The sequence below is a fragment of the Pseudopipra pipra genome, chromosome 5 (genome assembly GCF_036250125.1).
Source record: "Pseudopipra pipra isolate bDixPip1 chromosome 5, bDixPip1.hap1, whole genome shotgun sequence".
NCBI classification, from domain to species: Eukaryota; Metazoa; Chordata; class Aves; order Passeriformes; family Pipridae; genus Pseudopipra; species Pseudopipra pipra.
The window spans coordinates 33,079,712-33,098,265 of NC_087553.1; the positions used below are offsets into that span (position 1 = coordinate 33,079,712).

The 18,554-nt window shown below is 32.8% G+C and overlaps 1 protein-coding gene across 3 annotated transcripts in view; it reads left to right on the top strand.

The window, feature by feature from the left end:
- The window catches only part of MGAT4C (MGAT4 family member C), a 347,956-nt gene that overhangs the window by 78,795 nt on the left and 250,607 nt on the right, over positions 1 to 18,554 (top strand). For all 3 annotated transcript variants that reach the window (XM_064655519.1, XM_064655522.1, XM_064655520.1), the window contains one exon: positions 5,701 to 5,801. The gene's annotated coding sequence lies outside the window, so the exon portion shown is untranslated. The remainder of the gene's footprint in view (positions 1 to 5,700; positions 5,802 to 18,554) is intronic.

The following is an 18,554-nucleotide window of genomic DNA, read 5'->3' on the forward strand; positions in this document are numbered from 1 at the left end:
ACTTCTGTGAAACATTTATGGTTTTTGTAGTGAATATAAAAGGTTATGATGAAGTTTTCTCTTTAACAGAGGTTTGCCTGTTTATATGGTTGAGAAACTCTTATGCTGGACATTTGTTTCAGCTCCTGAAAACAAGCATGACAGCATAAATCAAACAAATCATTTCACTGATATATATCATAAGATACATGTCCCTAAGTACTAAAATACTCTTTAATGGGTAGTGCAGGTCACCACTGAAGAAGAGTTATTGGGTTTTGGGGTTTTTTTTAATATTTGTCGGTTTGACTAGTTTTACAAAAAGTATGGTCTAGCTTTATTCCTACTTTGTCTCTATTTTCCAAACCACACACAAACCTCATTAGCCTAAGTTTAAACTAAAATAAGGTAATTAAGCTGCAGGAGTTTAGGGTAGGGTTTGATTTGGCTAGGTTACATCTTTGAAAGATTTCACTCAAAATCATTTGTGGAGTACTTGGATTCAGCATAGTATTTAGACAGGCCACTCTTCCTGGACCACTGGATGCATTGCTGCAAATCTCAGTGTTTATGAGGTCCTGACTGGAAGAAACCATGTGGGAAAGCTACGCCCTGGATCCAGCAGTCATGGAAACACCGCAGACCCTATTTGTAGCAACCGATCCAGCAGTCATGGAAACACCGCAGACCCTATTTGTAGCAACCGAATCCTAATAGTGGCATACTGTAACTGCCTCCCTGGGAGCGTAACAACCCGGCATACAAGGTCCACAGTTTGGACAACTTGACCATGTTATAGAGCTTCTAGGTCTGTTTCATGAAATCACAGAATAGCTGAGGTTGGCAGTAATCTTTGGACATCATCTAGTCCAACCCCACTGCTCATATTGGAGTCAGCTAGAGAGCAGGTTCTTCATGGCTTCAAGTATCTCCAATAATGGAGACATCACAAGCTCTCTGGGCAACCTGTTCCAGTGTTTGACCACTCTCACAATTAAGTCTCTTCTCACACTTAAATGGATTCAGTTTGTGTCTAATTCTTCTTGGGTGCTACTGAGGAGAGTCTGCCTAGCTCTTCTACACCCTCCCATCGTGTGTTCATACCTTACAGTTTGGTATGACTGCTTTTGCAACTTGAGCTGGCAACAATCTATACAGAAGGAAGAATGGTAATCCTTCCAATGGTTCTTGCTGCAGATCTACGCTTTAACCTGGAAAACCTGTTGTATTGGGAAGACCTAGAAGAAAGAGAAACTGGAAAAAGTTAGGATATTTTTCATCATGGGAAGTTTGAGAGGAAAATAATGCTTCATTTCATTTGGACCAAAATCAAATAATTACAAACAAATATCTTGAAACCTGCAGTTGGCTCATAGTCTTTACTGTATTTTATCTACACTGCCTAGACTGATCACATTTATACTTTTCTCCCCCTTGATGCATAATTTTACTTATCATTTTCTTAGACTAGTTAACTACATTATTAAAGCACAATTGAAGATATTATCTGTAAAATCTAGGTGTTCTTTGCAGTATCAGGAACTGCTGTTAGCCAAAAACTTATTACAATTATATATAAGACATAATATAATAGCATCTTTCAGTATTTTCTAAGGTTTTTTGTCCATAACTCTCACCTTATAATCTTAATTTTCGGACATTTAGCATGAAAGTCAACAAGCAGTTGTGTTAGAACATATCTTTTCCACTATTTGACCCTTGGAGACAGCGCTTCTTGTAGTCACAGTTTCATCTGTCTTCAGCTTTGATTTCCTGAAGAAGTTAATTGATTGTATTCTTTTTAACAGGATTTTTCCGTTTCTGTCACTCATTAGGGAATTCACATCCCATATTGTAACCTTCCATGTCTCCTTGCAACTAAAATTTTTGGTAGGAATCAAAAAAATTTTACTTCTTCAAGTATAGAAATCAAAACCAAGTAGAAGCATAATATAAATACTGTTTAAGAGCAGAATACTGGTTATGCCGTAAACTAATTGGGCTTGCATACTTACATAAAAATAAATACTCCACTAAAGCATAAGTCACTCACTTTGAAACACCTTAGAGTTCAGTTTTTTAAGGTTTCTAGCTGTATTTTAAGGGACAAGAAACTTATGGGATAAGGACACTATAAAGAGTTTTAATTACAACATTTTTTCAACAGTAAATAGATTTGATTGCAAAATTTTATTAATAATGATTCAAAAATGAGTTACAAAGCTTTCCACAAGAAATCAATGCCTGAATTTTTTGTGGTATTTTGATTTTGAAAGTAGCTTTTATTTTTATAGTGAATTCTTTGGAGATTTGTAATTGACACAAGAAATTTCATTTAAAGTGCAATTAGTTCTACTGGAAACATTCATGTCAAAAATATTGTCCTTTCTCTGGATACTATAGACGCTCCACAACCATGAGAGATCATCTTGGGTGATTTTCATTACCTTAGTTTAAGATATATCTCATAATTTTCATGTGTAGTCTTAAATGACTAAGTCTGACATCTCAGAGGTTACAAGCATTTCCAATAAAATTGTTTGTTTGCGGGAACTTTTATTGTAAAATGCACTCGTGCACTGAATGACAAATGTGGAATGAGGTTTTTGAATGGAATAAGTTATAAGAGGCGGCTGAGTTGTTTGGGGTTTTTTAACTGTTACTTAGTTCTGGGTTTTTCTTTTCTGATTAGTAGGATTGCAATGTCTACCATTTCATTTTTAATACATTCATTGATTTTGGCTTGTTACTTAAGACCACATTAAGATTTATAGCTGCATTTGCAAAGTGGCTATGCTAATTCAGACCTTAGCCAATTTTGTATTTGAATGCTAATCAGCATGATGTTATATTTTCATTTTGCTGTTCTCTTTTCCATTTAATTTTATTGGATATCACTGAAATTCATAGATATATTATGCTTAACTCCCAAAATTATAGTGAACTCTTAGCATTCAGAAGGTTTTGATTTGGTGCTGAAAACATTTGTATTTACAGAATATAATTTATAATAGAACACATTTATTTACCTTTTTAATGAATATTTATATTTTTTTTCAAATTTGGGATATGTTTACTGCAATAACTTTGGGTCAGCACTAATAACTGTACCATATGTCTCTATATTTCTGAACCAGGTGGCTGGCAATCATGTCTCCAGATGAGCAGTGGTTCAGTGACAGCAACAAAAAACCTTCTTGTGATGTGCACATATTGCTATAAACAATCCCTGTTTTCTTCTTTGACTTGCTTATTTCTGAATACCATTTTAGTATCAAACATTGTATTTTTAGATGATCATTCAGTATGGGATAACTAGAATTTTTTAATATATGATCGACAGCTATATATTACTAAACAAAGAACATCAATATTAGCATTATCCTCTCTGCAGTTCTGGTTAAGTTGCTAATATTGTACATCTCTTGCAAGAGTACTTGGCCTAGTAGGTGCTGTGTTATGTATTTCTCTAAACTTACATGTAGTCTGAGCAAACCTATTTCCAGAAACTCTACTTTTACCTACCAATTTTTTTGTAGAAAGAAAACTTTTTCATAATGTCAATCGATCTGTGGCTGTACTTCACACATACGATTCTTTTCATTCCAACATATATTTTCTTTCCTTAGACTCCTAAAAATTTTTACAGCCAGTGGTAGAGTCAGCCTAAGATTTTCAAAGACTTTTCTTCAATGTAATCTCTGACTTTATAAGTACTAATCTTTTGCTCACAATATTCAGCTACAAAGAAAGTGGTAAGGTAGTTTTCAGTGGTTTTTAGTTTGTCTCTTGGTTATAACTTCTGAGTTGCTTCAAGATATTATTGTCTGTCTTTTTTTGCATATCAAATAAATACTGTGTGTAGTGCGAATTTCTAATACAAATGTTTTCCTAAGTGTCTCAAAAAAAACCCAAACCCAACCTTTGAATCCTTTCATTGGAAGCTTCATAGTATAAGTCAAAGAATATAGAGTTATATATTTTCCTTAAAGTTTGAGAAGATAAAGTGACACATAGACAGTTCACCTAAGCTGGCCTGTTACTTTTTTTTCTATACAGACATACATACAGAGAGAGATATGTTTAAGAACATGGAGAGTTCTGATTTTAATGCAACTTCATGCAGAAAGAATCATAGCTTTTTTCAGTCATAAATCTTGAACTTATATATAATTGATTGTTCTAGAGGGGAAATCTTTCTTTTATGAATAAGCTTGAATTAGTACTGGTACATGTAAAGCTTTTTTTTGAGACACTCCCATGCTGGTTTTATTTTGACTTTGTCTTCATTAAGAAACTTGGAATTTATACATTATCTCTTACACATCTTTAACAAGCTTTGAGACTTTTTTCTAAAGTTGTCTCTTGCTAAGTATAACAAAAATCCTAACTAGACTTTAAATGTCAACCTAGAGCACTCTTTCACAGAGAACACGATAGACTGACTATAGTCCTAGACCATTCAGTAAATTTTGTTATAGCACTTCTCTCTATGGATTTTGTTTTATTGTTTGGATGACATATATTTGTCTCATAAAAAAAAATTTCTGAAGCGACATTTCCTCTAAAAGTCCTATTTACAGGAATATTTTTGATATACATTTAGAAGTACATTTTTATATCTACTAAAAATTCAGGTTTGTCAGTATAAAGAGTTCTCAAAAAGAAAATTAAAGCTTGATGTGTTCTATGACTGGGGGTAGCAGCCTGAGCTGTAATATTTCAGCTAAACATTTTTGCTTGATTTGAGCTGATAGAAAATAAATACATTTCTCCCTGAATTGGTTGTCATCTTATGGAATGAGATAATTTTATGCATTATGCCCCCATTTTTCAATAAAAATAGTTTTCAAACCCTGCAATTTAGAAAACATTTACTTAAGAGAAGACAGTGGTGTTTCATGGGTTCTATGTGGCTTTATGTATGGTATGTTTGCATGACATATTCAACCTAAGGAAACTTGTTTTACTGGAAAGGCAACTACTAATAAATGAGAAGCCATTAAGGGCAGCTTAATTCATAACTTTCTGTGATTACTGTGTCATTCCACAGTCTAGGTCTTTCCCAGCTATAGAGCAAAAGCATTTTTTGTTCACAAAAACAACCTTAAATTTCACTTCTATTCTTGAAAAGAAATTAAAAATTAGCAATTTGGCAAGAAATAACTAGACGATTTTTAACAGTCCCTTCCAACCTAAACCATTCATAATTCAGATCATAATTCTATCATTCTCTTATCATTGAAAATGGACTGCGTGCAAGTGTTTGCAAGTGTCATCTAGACCACTAAAACACTTCATTACATAGATGAGAAATAAGAAATAATATACAACTATTGATTTTCTCTATTCTAATTTGAAAAAAAATCATTGAAATTTTGCCTCGTGCTTTTGCATATGGAAATGTCGCTGCTCCACTGAGGCAATGAGTCTATGTGTATGAATTCTCCCAGAACAGTCACCACATGTAAGGAATGCAAATTATGTAGTTCTGTCCCTAGAATATTCATTTGCTCTCTGAAAAGTTTTTCTTCCCCTTGAATTACTCATTCACAGTGTATGGATCAACTCATGTTAATATCAGATAAGGAATGTTATCCTGACCAAGTTTAGCTATTTTGTACACAGTAAAATGATTTTCTAATGTGAACCACTGTGTAAAAAGAAAGAGGGGGAAAAAGTATTTTGAAAGATTTACATAAATTTCTTTTTTCTCTGCAGACTCTTCTTAGTGAAACAGCTATAGCTTGGATTTCATTGTGTGACCTTGATGCTTACTGTCAAGCCCTTCAAATAGCTGTTAGATTTGGCAAGATTAAAAGGTAAGTGGAATATTAAATGTTAAAGCAAATCACTATAAGAAAACAGAAACCTATGTATTTAGTAAGCATTGTTATTAAAATTATGTATTAAAATGACTGATATCTTCAATGGGAGAGGCTCTGAAATCTTTTTCAAAATGTATTGCTTTGCTTAATTTGTTCCTGGTAGTATCTAAGTCATAAGTTAAAAAAAAAAACAAACAACAAAACCTCCATATAGAGGAAATAGAGAAGTGGAATAGCAAATAAATTGTTCTCTATATAACTTGATATCATTAAAGCAAGAATTCAAGTTTTCAAATCTAGATGTGACAGGATGGCAAATGAAGAGGGGTCTAAAATATCTGCTTCATTTGTGGATTTACAATTTAAGCAAATGTAGTTCTCCCTCTTTTTTTCTTTTGTTTGGGGATTTTAGTTGTTTGGTTGGGGTTTTTTTCTAAAGCAGAAAACAAAAACTGGGCAACCTTAACTGAAATAATCAAGTGACATAGGAAGAGTTAATTAAGCACAAGGTCAACAAAGCTGTCTTGTCAAAGCTTGGTCATTTACATGATGCTGAATGTCTTTTGTGAAATAAGCCTCAGTAAAACCAGTTTCATCAAGTATACCTATTTTACTATTTTGCTAGACAGGTTAGAGAAAGCATATCTATTTGATCAGTCCTTTACACTAGATATAATATGTAAAATGCTTACTTAAAACATTAATTTACTGAACTGAATTAATGCTGTGTAAATCATCATTTCTTTTATCTCTGAGAGAGACATTTTTCATCCTTTACATATTTGTGGGTCAGATATTGCCTCAAGGAGAAAGAAAGTTTATGAATAATTTAAAAATTACCATTTTTGCATCTGATGAGAGCAGTAAGAAGCGCTTTCAATGCTGGTTACATATTCCAGGGATTATTGCTTATTAAAAGAAGACTTTCCCTTGTACTGGGTTCCCCAGTACAAGAAAGTCAAGGATGTTTTAGAGAGGGTCCAGAGTAGGGCTACAAAAACAATCAGAGTACTGGAACTCCTGCCCTATGAAGACAGGCTAAGAGAGCTGAGGTTGTTCTGCCTGTAGAAGAAAAGCCTTAAGGGGGATGTTATCACAGCCTTTCAATATATAAAGGGATGATTATAAGAAAGGTACAGAGAGCATTTAACCAACTCCTGTACTGGTAGGACAAGGGAAAATGATTTTTCACTGAAAGAGGATAGGTTTAGTTTGGGCATATTAAAGAAATTTTTTATGATATGGGTAGTGATACAGTGAAACAGGTTGCCAGAGAAGTTGTAGATGTCCCATCCCAGGAAGTGTTCAAGGTCAGGTTGGAGGAGGTTTTATGCAATCAGATTTAGTGAAAGATGTCCCTGCCCATGGTATATGGGTTGGATTAGAAAGTCTCTTAAGGTCCTTTCCAGTCCAAACTCTTCCATGATTCTATTGTGTATCTGTAATAAATACTTTCTGGAAATAGAATTCATACTTGGAACTTTAGGGAATGTGACCAAATAAGCTTTTGTTTGAATCTCATAAACAAAGTAGAAATCATCATAATGAAATACTAAAACTTAGAATAATGGAAGTACTAATTGTGTATTAATATTAGCATCAATAAATTGAAAGACAGAAAAGTCTCTGGAGAAAAAAATACCCCTACTGTACCAAACTATTAGGAAATTGTAACCACAGATCTAATATTATGATGATGCTAGTTTTGTCCATCAAGATTACTGTAAATTGATTATTGTACTATACCTTTATACCTTTTTGAAGTACATGTTAATAACTTCTGTGAAAACTGAGCCCATAAGCTAATAAGATGTCATTATGTACACTTATGGTTCAGATAAAGAGAACAAGTTAAAATGTGAAAAATAATTTATTGCATAAAGAAAAGGTAAGGATCACTTAGGAACCAAGCATATATTTAGTGTTAATAAGTATCATGAGTTATTCAGCCTCTAGTGGTTGTGGCCACCAGTGCAGGGAATTTTTTAATGAGGTGATGGACACATGTTTCTGCTCTGTATTATTTTTTTGAAACCTTTCCTGTCTATTAGTACTAGCTTATTCTTCAGATAAAATGGTTTGTAAATACATTCTTAGTATTGTTAAAAATTTATTTTCTCCAGTAATTGAACTAAATAAGTCACTGTCAGCAATCTGCTGACAAGCAGTTGTTTCTAGTCCATTGAATTTCACTTACACTTGATTTACTATTAGTGTATGAATAAAAAAAGTTATTATAATTCAACAGAGAAAACAATTTTCCTGAAATAATTGTCAATATAAGAATATTTTGGCAATATCAGTCTGGTACTTAATTGTCAGGAATATGAGACATACTTATTCAGGTGATGAATTTTGCTATTCAGTCTTTGTGCCTGATGAAGCTAATTCCAATTCATGCTCTCTCCGGTCAAAAGAAGAAATATGACAAGTCTTTGTAACTTCAAATCATGCAGTTTTCCTAGTCTCCAACTATACGTAATCTGTTTTATGTATCTGATGGTATTGCATTGCACTGCATTTTGCATAAAATAACACTGCATCTATTGTAAACATAAATTCATCTTTTTGTTGAGCTCAGGAGTTAAACCTTTAACAAAGAGGATTTGATATATGAAATCACTTTCTACTTTCTATTTTGATAGGCTTATATACAGTCACTAATAAAGTCATCGACACCTATATCCATGTATTGTTGCATACACCAGAAAGGAAGATATACAAAGCAAAAATGTGCAACATATTTTAATTGATTGGCTATAAACTCTCTGATGCATTTCAGGAGGTGAGGATAGTGTTTCTTGATGTATTTCAGGAATAAATCCTTTATATCTGATTAAAACGCAGATGACCATCATAAACTATTGCAATCTGAAAGGGTTGATTTCCTGATGCAATCTTCCATATGCTTCAGGTTCAGAGCTCGGAGGGAATTTGCTATGATTACTGAATGCAATTTGGGTGCAGATGCAATCTCCCAACTTAAAACTCCCTATGTAAAAGAAAACTTCTTTTTAATATTTCTGATTTTAGAAAAATTCTGCAACTTAATAATAAAATCATTGTTAATGATAATAAATTATGGAAATGCTACTGAAAATCTGCATAAGAACAAATGGGAAATCTGAATTATTCTGAGATCAGTATCTAATCTAATATTTCAAATCTTAAAGTACTAGTAATGTTAATTCAGTAGTTTTTAGTTCTTAGGTTGTTTACTTAATACATAAGGAGACATATAATAAGCCAGAACTTAGTGCAAATGGTTTAAAGACTTATTTCTGTGTTTTGTAGATCATCTTTAGATTTTAACAATTGCGGACTAGGATGTTGTATTATGGAATTGCCTTACAAGATTTGTTTATGGAAGTGAAATGATCCTAAAATCTCTTATTTCTGAACATGGTTCTTGGGCTGCAACAACCTGAGAGTAGTTTGTAGAGACTTCATCCCTTTAGAACAACCAATAAATGTGAACTTTGCCATACCAACACTTGTAAATTACTAGGGGGACAAACATTTTTTGGAGTAACAATCACTAGACAAAAGAGACTAAATATTATGTGTCAAAGAGAAAAAAAATGTTATCAAAAAGGTAATTTCCTAATTAACAAATGTTGACAAAAGGGAGCATAGTTATTTTTAATATGTATATATTAATATTCGTTTGTAGTAAGAATATAAAACTTGCTCTTTCAGTAAAATATTGTACACAGTTTCTGCAAAACAAATTGTCTTATTTGATAGCTGGCATGAAATGCAGGTAACAGCAATGGTTTGACATTGAGAAATTAAGCTCAGTTATTTAGTGGCAGGAAACTGCACTCAATGAGCAGAGAAAAATATATATAACACTCAGCTTGCAAAGAACAGTATTATTCTATAAAATAGATGCCTGTCAACTGGAGCTTTCTTTATAACTTCTGTTATGGAAAAAAGTAATTGCATATTCAATTCACTCTCAGTTGATTTTTTGATAGGCTGAATGTCATCATATGGTAAAATAATTTTCAGAAAATTGTTATTTTTTAAAAGAATATCTGAATAAGCCTGAAACTGCAAGATTATTTTTTTTGATCCCTGGAGTTACATGGTCATGCTTATGGCATGCTCAGGTACTCTTCTTGCTAGAGTACTACACGCTTGAACACTAGAATTTCATATCTTAGGCTGCTGGATTGAAGAGGTAATTAATATGGAAGAACTGACAGTAGATAAAGACAGTAACAGAAACATTCCTAAGGGTGAAAGAAATTAAAGACTAAATGATCATAGAAATTTCATTTTTAGAGTGTATTTTTTAGTGAGTACGTGTACTTTTTATAAATACTTCTATTGCAGATAGTAACTGAAAGCTAATACCTCTCCAAGAGGAGAGAACATCAAGGAAAAACCTCTATGTAGAAGAAAAACCAAAGATCAGAAAGTAAATTACAATTTTTTTTTCTTCAAAAATTCAGAGAATAGGGTAGTGCTAATAATTTCTGTGACTGTGGAGAAAGAACATGATCTTCCTGGCCTTTAACTATTACATAGAAGTGAATTGGCAGTGGTTGTACAATTAGGTTAATGGCTGACTGTGATGGAAATTACAAAGACAGGGGGAAATGTAATGGGTAAATTGTAACTGAATAATTTCTGATATATTATAAGGGCTTTTGCCTAAAGAAGGTTAAGTTTACTAAATCCTGAATATGGTAAAACAGCTGCCAACATAATTGTCTAATAGTAATTTTTTCAGCTTTCTAGTCTGAACAAGAAACATTCTCTCTTCAGTTTGCATCTTCATAATTGTCACAGATTTGGTTCCCTGCTTTGTCTTTTAATATCTTTTTCACTCATTTTTTTTAATGTTCTATTGCTGTTACAGTTGGTTGTGTGCTCTCAGGTTCTATAAAGTAGACTGGAATTCTGTGGATTTGTCTATTTCCTAGTCCATTGTGTGGAGCTGTACAAACAGGGAAGAAATCATAGATGTTTAAGCTCCTCTTAAGAAAGAGGTGACTTGCAGATCATCAACAGGTGCTTTTTGCCTACTGAGGAAATGGGAGCTTTCCTGGTGGTGCATTAAAAAGGTTTTTAAAATATGCAACAATAAAACATTCTTTTTTCTTTCTTAAAAAAAATAATGCCCCTTAAAAAGCATAAAATATTTTTCAGGTTCTCTTGGTGTCTTTTGTTTTTATCAGTGCCAGCAGTTGCAGATTAAATACTTGTAAAAGCAAAAGCATATTAATTTTTCTAAAATACTGCTTTTTTCCTCCCCCTGATTTCAATATACAATTTCCATTAATATGAAGCATAAAAACAACTTATACATATATACATTTTTACATATATATAAAACCAAAAATGAGCTAATTTTATAGCAGTGATATAGCTGAGAAAATCCAGCAACTCACTGGATACCAGTCCTTTTTCCGTGTTTCCTTTTTTATTCTCATCTGTATATTACTTTCAGCTCTGTTGCTCGATAATGTGCTCATCTGATCCCTTCATGAATTAATTCCGCCTGGTAAGCTTAGATCACACCATAGGGGGAAAAAGAAATAAAAGATTTCCTGCATACTCAGATCTCAGAGGGGTCACTCTAACAGCAGAATTGAGGAGGCAACACTCCATGGCAGGAGGAAGGGAGGAAGAACAACAGGAAAGAAGTGAGAATTGCTCCTTTTACAAAAAGCATTAATGGCAAACATATTTAACACTGGAATACACTGCAAATAAGTTGGTTAGAGCTTTTTGTTAGGTTGGTAGGTTTTTGTTTTGTTGGCTGTTTTTTTGTTGCTTGTTTGCTCGTTTCTCTGGATTTTTTTTCCCAACTTTTTGTCAGACAAATATAGATTGCTTCAAGGTTTGATTAAGTGGCCTTTCCTGAAACTCCAGCTATTCTAATAGTCTAGAAACAATCTACAATTTCACAGCTTTATATTTTGACTGTTGTTTAAGTCAGGATTGTTTTTACAGAAAAAATAAAAATAATTAATATATTTCATTTTTTTCTAGTATTAATACATTTCTTCATGTGTGATGGAAATCTGCTACTGGTTAAGAATAGCAAATAATATGTTCACTAAGCCACTAGATATATACATTACAGGAAATTTCTGTCTCAGACAAAATTGTACTGCTTTTTTTTACTTGAATGTTTACTGAAAGTCTAAAAATAACATTGAGCACTTTTTTTTATAATCGGTTGTTACTTCACAAGCTTTCAGTTGTCTTCATGATCATTCCTATTTTATCAAGACATATTGGCAAAAATGGAATCTGGGAAGTGAAGGAGATATTGATTGTGAAATATTCTGTGTGAGCAAATAAGAAATTCAGATGTTAACATGGCTGTAATGGTATGCTTCTCTGATTACTTAAAAACAAAGAACACTACCAACATCATCATCACTTGTCCACAACGATTTTGAAGTTCTTGAAGGTTTGGCACCAGGGAAGTTCTCATTATTATTTTAATTAAAATAGATATTACTAGTTCAATAGTAATACTTATTTAGTAAAGTATTACTAAATTTAATTTTGTAATTTGTCTGAACCTTGATATGTGTTATGTTTATATTATGCTTTGTCATTTTAATTTACAAAAGTTCTTCCTCTATTATTCTAATTTCTGAAATCTATTCACACTTAGCTCTGAAAAGGAAACAAAGATTTTATGCAAAAAAATAGAGCATTGAAATCTGCATTCATTTTAAATAGTTGATAAAACTAAATCCTACTCAAGTCATGACTTTTAATTAATAAAGTATGCTTTAGTAATGTTTTAGCACTAGATAAAATTCCAGCAGAAAAGCAGCATTAGATTTTTCATAGTTTTTATATTAATATATATATAAAATTTTCAATCTTCTTTCATTTCTGGGAGAAATTTTCTTTGGAAGTCATTGAACTTAGTTTAGAAATGTCATCTTGTATTTAAAACAATAAGGCTTAACAATGTGACATGAAAATGGGGCTTCCAGGAGACCTGACATCTGAACTTGCAAAAATTTCATTTTGATCAGAACACGGAAACAAACTTGTAAATTAGGAAGAAATATAAAAAAAAACAAACAACCCAGCCACTCAAGAGAAACAAAAAAAAAACCAAAATAAACAAACACCAAATGATTGAATAAAGAAACAAATAAAAAACCTACCAAATCAAAATAACCCAGCACAGTGTTCGAAAAGAACTGGGCTCCAGAATCCACAATACTTGTATGTTGACTGAAGTCTAACTGGCTGGGCTTTGTGCGTTGTGATTGACAAGCTGTCTTAAAGTTAAACATGGTAATTTTCTGATGTATTATATTGGTTAGTCACCAGCAAACGTTGAAGAGCTAGTGACCATCAAATGGCAAACTGATTAAACATTTTAAGATTACAAGAACATTTTGTCTGTGCCAGCTTCTGCACCCCTCTGTAGCAGTTTTAAAGGGAAGAGCTACTTGGAATACTTTTTTTTAAATATGAACAACCTCACATTTTCTCACAGAAAGAACAATATCTCTCAAAAAATACTTTAGGAGATGATATAAGAAGTTTCCTACATAAGGGCAGTATTAGCTGTTTAACTGTCAGGAATATCCTACTTTTATTTAATCTGTTCTAAGGAACTGACTGTTAGTATGCTTCAATATCCTTGTTCTTGGTTTTTGTTTGGGATTTTTGGGAGTTTTCAATTTTCTGAACCTTTTTAATCCAGTACATTTTTTCTTGTTCTATTAATCTCAGTTATAGAGAAGGTCACTTTTTTTTCTCTCCTTGGTCTATGATATGTTTGAAAATCATTTTATCTTCTCGCAGTTTTCTAGTAAGAAGATAAACCAGACCAACTTTCATCATGTGATTTGCAGGTGAAGGATTTATTTTTTTCCTATTACTTTTATCTAACCTCTTTCTATTTAGTATTTATTTTAGCATTTTAGACAGCAGTTCTGAGAAAACTAGGCTTAATGCCTTTCCAAACACAACCAAAGTAAAATAATTGTTTTCACACGTTTTCCTGTTCCACACATCCCCCTTCATACAGCTCTATATCGTCTTCAGAAATCACTAAAGATAAAGAAGTAATTTGCCAGCTTGTATTTATACTGTAAATTATTTCTGTGTCAGGTATAGAAGTTCACTCACATAATTTGTGTGTAAATGCATATATCCCTAATAAAAAACATTCTAATGTCTGTGTGTTTGTCCTAGTGTGTACTTGATGACCTCCATTGTTTTGAGTTGTCAGGAAATGGGATATATTTTATTACATTATGCAAGTAATTTTTTAAAATATTTAACAGAACTAGACCCACAACAAACTCTATTTGACACATCATCCACTTCAAGAGGGTTTTCATCAGTGTGGGTTATTCCAGCAATTGCTACCTGAAAAGAACACTGGGAATATGTCCAGAGAAAGTTTCACTGTGTCTGGAAAGCCAGATTGGACAGGTCTTTGAGCAACCCAATCTAGGGAATGGCATTCCTGCCCATGGCAGAGGGGTTGGAAGCAGATGAAAGTTCTCAGATTGGAACCCAGACAATTCTATGATTCTGTGAATATCTCTATGTTTAATTTAATTCTGCTGTTTTTTCTATCACTGTCTCACCAAAAAGAGTTTCCTGTGAATGAAATTTGTCTTGTAGAATTAGAGCACAGGAACCTACAGTGCAATAGTCTTCATGTGTTCCAGATGCTATCCAAGTAGTGCAGAGTAGTTCATTTAGAACCAAGGCATTTGTATAGGACTTGAAAATATCTGAAATATTCAAGCTTGACTTCAGGAAATAAACAAGAAAAATATGCAATTTGTGCTCATTAAAACTGGATCATGTTTGAAGAACAGTCACAAATAATTAAAAGAAAAGTCATTTAATTGAAGACAAAGGTGATATACAAATCAATGTGTTTGTCCTTTATCACAACATCTCACCCTACTTAAAATCAGAGGTTTGCAAAATCGACAGTCCTTAATACAATTATCTAAAAGACAAGATGATTGAATTGAACTTCACCAGTTCAATTGTTTATAAGTCTGTGTAAAAATACTTTATCAAATTGAGAAATTACTCCTAGGCCAAAAAAAACCCCCAATGAAATAAGCTTAAATTCGGTCATCTGCTTGAAGCTTCACTTTTACCTTAAAGCAGAAAAAGAGAGAAAAGGAGAATACTTCGACATTTATATAAACAAGTATTAAAATTTCTATCCTAAACAATGGATTAGCTTGATATTTTAAATTAAAAAAGCACTCTAAAAATATTTTTGTCTTCTACAGTTTGCGTTAATCTACTATTCCTTAAAATTCTTTTTGACTGCCAAAACAGAAATCCCAAAAATTTGCACAGCATGGTTAAAACCTATGAAGTTTCCAGGCTTCTACATCTTTTACACAGTCCCAATGAAAACATCATTCACTTAATAAATCCTTCTTATAAGCTTCTTATATCTCTTCTCCAATATACACATGCAATTTTCTGCAATTTAAAAAATATGTATGCAAAGACAAGAGGTTTATAATTACTGTCTTATATTCTTTATAATGAACTTATATGAACATTATATTATATTCTAGAGAATGAGCAGCATGGCTTACAGTTCATGGCAGGACAAACACTTTTCACATGAGTGTTGGAGAACATTTTTATATTAATTCAGACAAAATTTCTCACATACTTTAGCCACAATTTAGTACCTTTATGACTATCTAAATTATCTGGTCTGGAGCAAAATGTTACTTTATACAAGTATACTTTATACTTTATCACAGTCATACACAATAAAATCCATTGCTAAAAATATAAATTTTTTCTACAAAATATTTGTTTATAGTCCATATGACTGTTAGTACATGACAGAAAGGAAAAATATTGTAAAACTGTAGAGCGTCAGCACCACATATTATTGCCAGATTGGCTGAAAGCCATTCAGCCTACACTGACAACATATAAGAATATGTTATTATGGTACCAGGTGATGTTTACACAATTACCAGATGTGCCAAGGATTTGCTCCAGAGTTAAGGTTTCAATGTATATGAAAATAATTGAGTGCATGTTTCTTTCTTGAGCCCTAAATACAGAATTAATCACAACAAGATGACCCATTACCTCACAGATACAACAATCACTTGAAAGATAGACCCTCTAAATCAATTCCCACAGAAGGTAAAACTTTTCAGACTGTAGTCCTTTCTCAGCTGTGGTACCTGTAGTGAGGCAATATGTTTGTCGTTTAACTTGGTGTTATCAACAGTTGTTCTGAGAAAGAAAATATTCCAAATAAATCTGCTTATACACTCTGAAGAAAAGTATTACCTTTTGACAGAAAAACAATGGTTAAAAAAGTCTTGTACATAAACATGATGAATACTAAGTACTTTTCTGCATTTACTGTTTAACATAGATTTTATCCAGTGTTGTTGGCCCAAAGGATTCACAGATTTCTGTATTTCTCTTGTGAAAAGAGCATTGAAAGACTACTCATTAACCCATACGTGCATGAAAAAAAAAAGAAAAAAGGACACAGTTATTCCCTCCTCTTTATTATTTTTTTAGTTGTGAATCTCTCTGTCTCCTCCCATCAATAACCCCAATCTACTGAATTTAGAGTCAGAGCAAAAACATTTATCACCTTCAAATTTAAACACTTATTTCCACTGTTTTCAATCCCCTGCTGACACAGTATGATGTATTTCTTTCACAACAGATTTTGCAGACACTCAGATTTTGTGCTTGTGGCTATGTAATACAGAACCTGATGAGATGTCTGTTTTGCTTTGGCTCTATTTAACCCATTACTCTTAAATGCAAATTAGCTGATAATATATGGAGATTAAACCACAACAGTACAATTCCTTGGTTAAAAATGGTTTAATATTATTTACAAGTTTAGTGTGTTAGGAATTTAATTTTGTATGTATTACTCTCTGTAAGAGATGTGTCAGGAAGACTTGTCTCTTAATAAACACAAAGACTGCAGATATTGATTTTATTAACCATTTGGATAATTAAATATGTATTAGATATTTCATTGAGAGAATATATTTTGAATACTCTCCAGCTATTCTCTCAGTTCTGAGTTCCCCATATGAGAGATATATGGAGGCACTGAACAGAGTGAAGCAAAGAATCACAAAGACTGGAGCATCTCTCCTATGAGGAAAGGCTTAGGAAGCTGGAGCAATTTAGTCTGGAGAAGACAAGGCTCAAGAGAGGTCTTGGCCTTAAGTGTCTGAATATCTAAAAGAAGGGTGTAAAGAAGACAGTGACAAGACAGGAGACAAAAGACACAAACTACAGCACTTAAGGTGCACCTTTAATATCAGAAAACGTTTTTACTGTGAAGATGACCGGTAGAGGTTGACCAGAGTGGCTGTGGATTCTTCTACCTGTCAAAAACTGCCCGGACGTGGTCCTGGGCAACTGGGTCTAGGTATCCATGCTTGAGCAAGGGGCTAGACTAAATGGCCTCCAGAGGTGTCTTCCAACCTCAATCAGTCTGTGATTCTGTGATTTTGTGATTATGCGTTTTCAGCTATTTTCACTAAGTGCTATTTTTTCTCCTACAGAATTACTTGCTTTGAAGAAAAATAAGTAGTCAGTGTTCAGACTGTCCTTTATCAGTACTTACAAATACAAGGGAATCCTCAATGGTCATGACCAATGCTCTCTTCTAAGCACTTCTATTGTCATTTTTGTTACAACTTGTGCTGTAATATAATAGAACTGATTAATTTGTCTATTGTGACCTTACTGCTCCTGACTTCTCATTCATTCACTTTGGAAAAACACCATGTTTGGCATTTCTCTTTATTTAAAAAATATCTTGTAAATGAAAAAAATAGTCTAAAACTGCAAGCAATGATATACTATTGACACAATCCACACCCGAAGCAGTGTTTATATTTTAGCTTAAAAGTGTATTAGTTAGAAAACTCTTACAGTTAATTTTGGTAAAAAAAAGCAATAGTGTCATAAAATTGAGGGTCATTTGGTTTAATACCTTCTACAAAATCACCGATATGTTATTATCCTATTGCAAAAATCAATTACCATAGTAGCTCTTTAGTCTTCATAGCATTTTTATGCTTCTTGTTCAAGTAAATGACAGGAAAAAAAAGGGAAAAATTTTTGCCTACAGATAATATTTGTGTGACCTACATCAGTTTATTTTATGGCATTTTTTAGAGTCATAACGATCTACCAAAAGGAGTGTGGGGTGACTCATCAAAGCCTGAATCCAAACTGTTTGAAATCCATACATATTTTGTGCCAGACATAGCAAAGGTCTTCCATACTTTTTTGTGTTGCATACTTTAGTTTTATTTTTTGTTATTTTATGCAATTTATATTGAAAGCAAACATCCAAAGGATTTTCAACCCATGTGATCATAAAATGGAATCTGAATTGTTCTGTGTTTACAAAATAAAAAATTGCTTAACTATTTTTTACTTTCTCTTATGCTTCTAGACATAGCTCATAATACAAACAAGGAATAATTTCGTGGACCTATAAAAAAAACCACAGAAAACACCAATGCACACCATCTTCTCTTACTGAGACACTGATCTTCTTAGTTGCCTGCACACTGAGAAACTGCTTTACAATAGTGTTTACTGGGAGTATTTTTCTGTAACCTTTTGACATTTCACATTTTTTACAAGCTGCAGCATAAATTTTTGCTTACCATTCCCCTTTATTTCCAATGCATTATTAATGCCAGAATATTGCAATCTTCTCTGTCACCATAGCAGAAACAA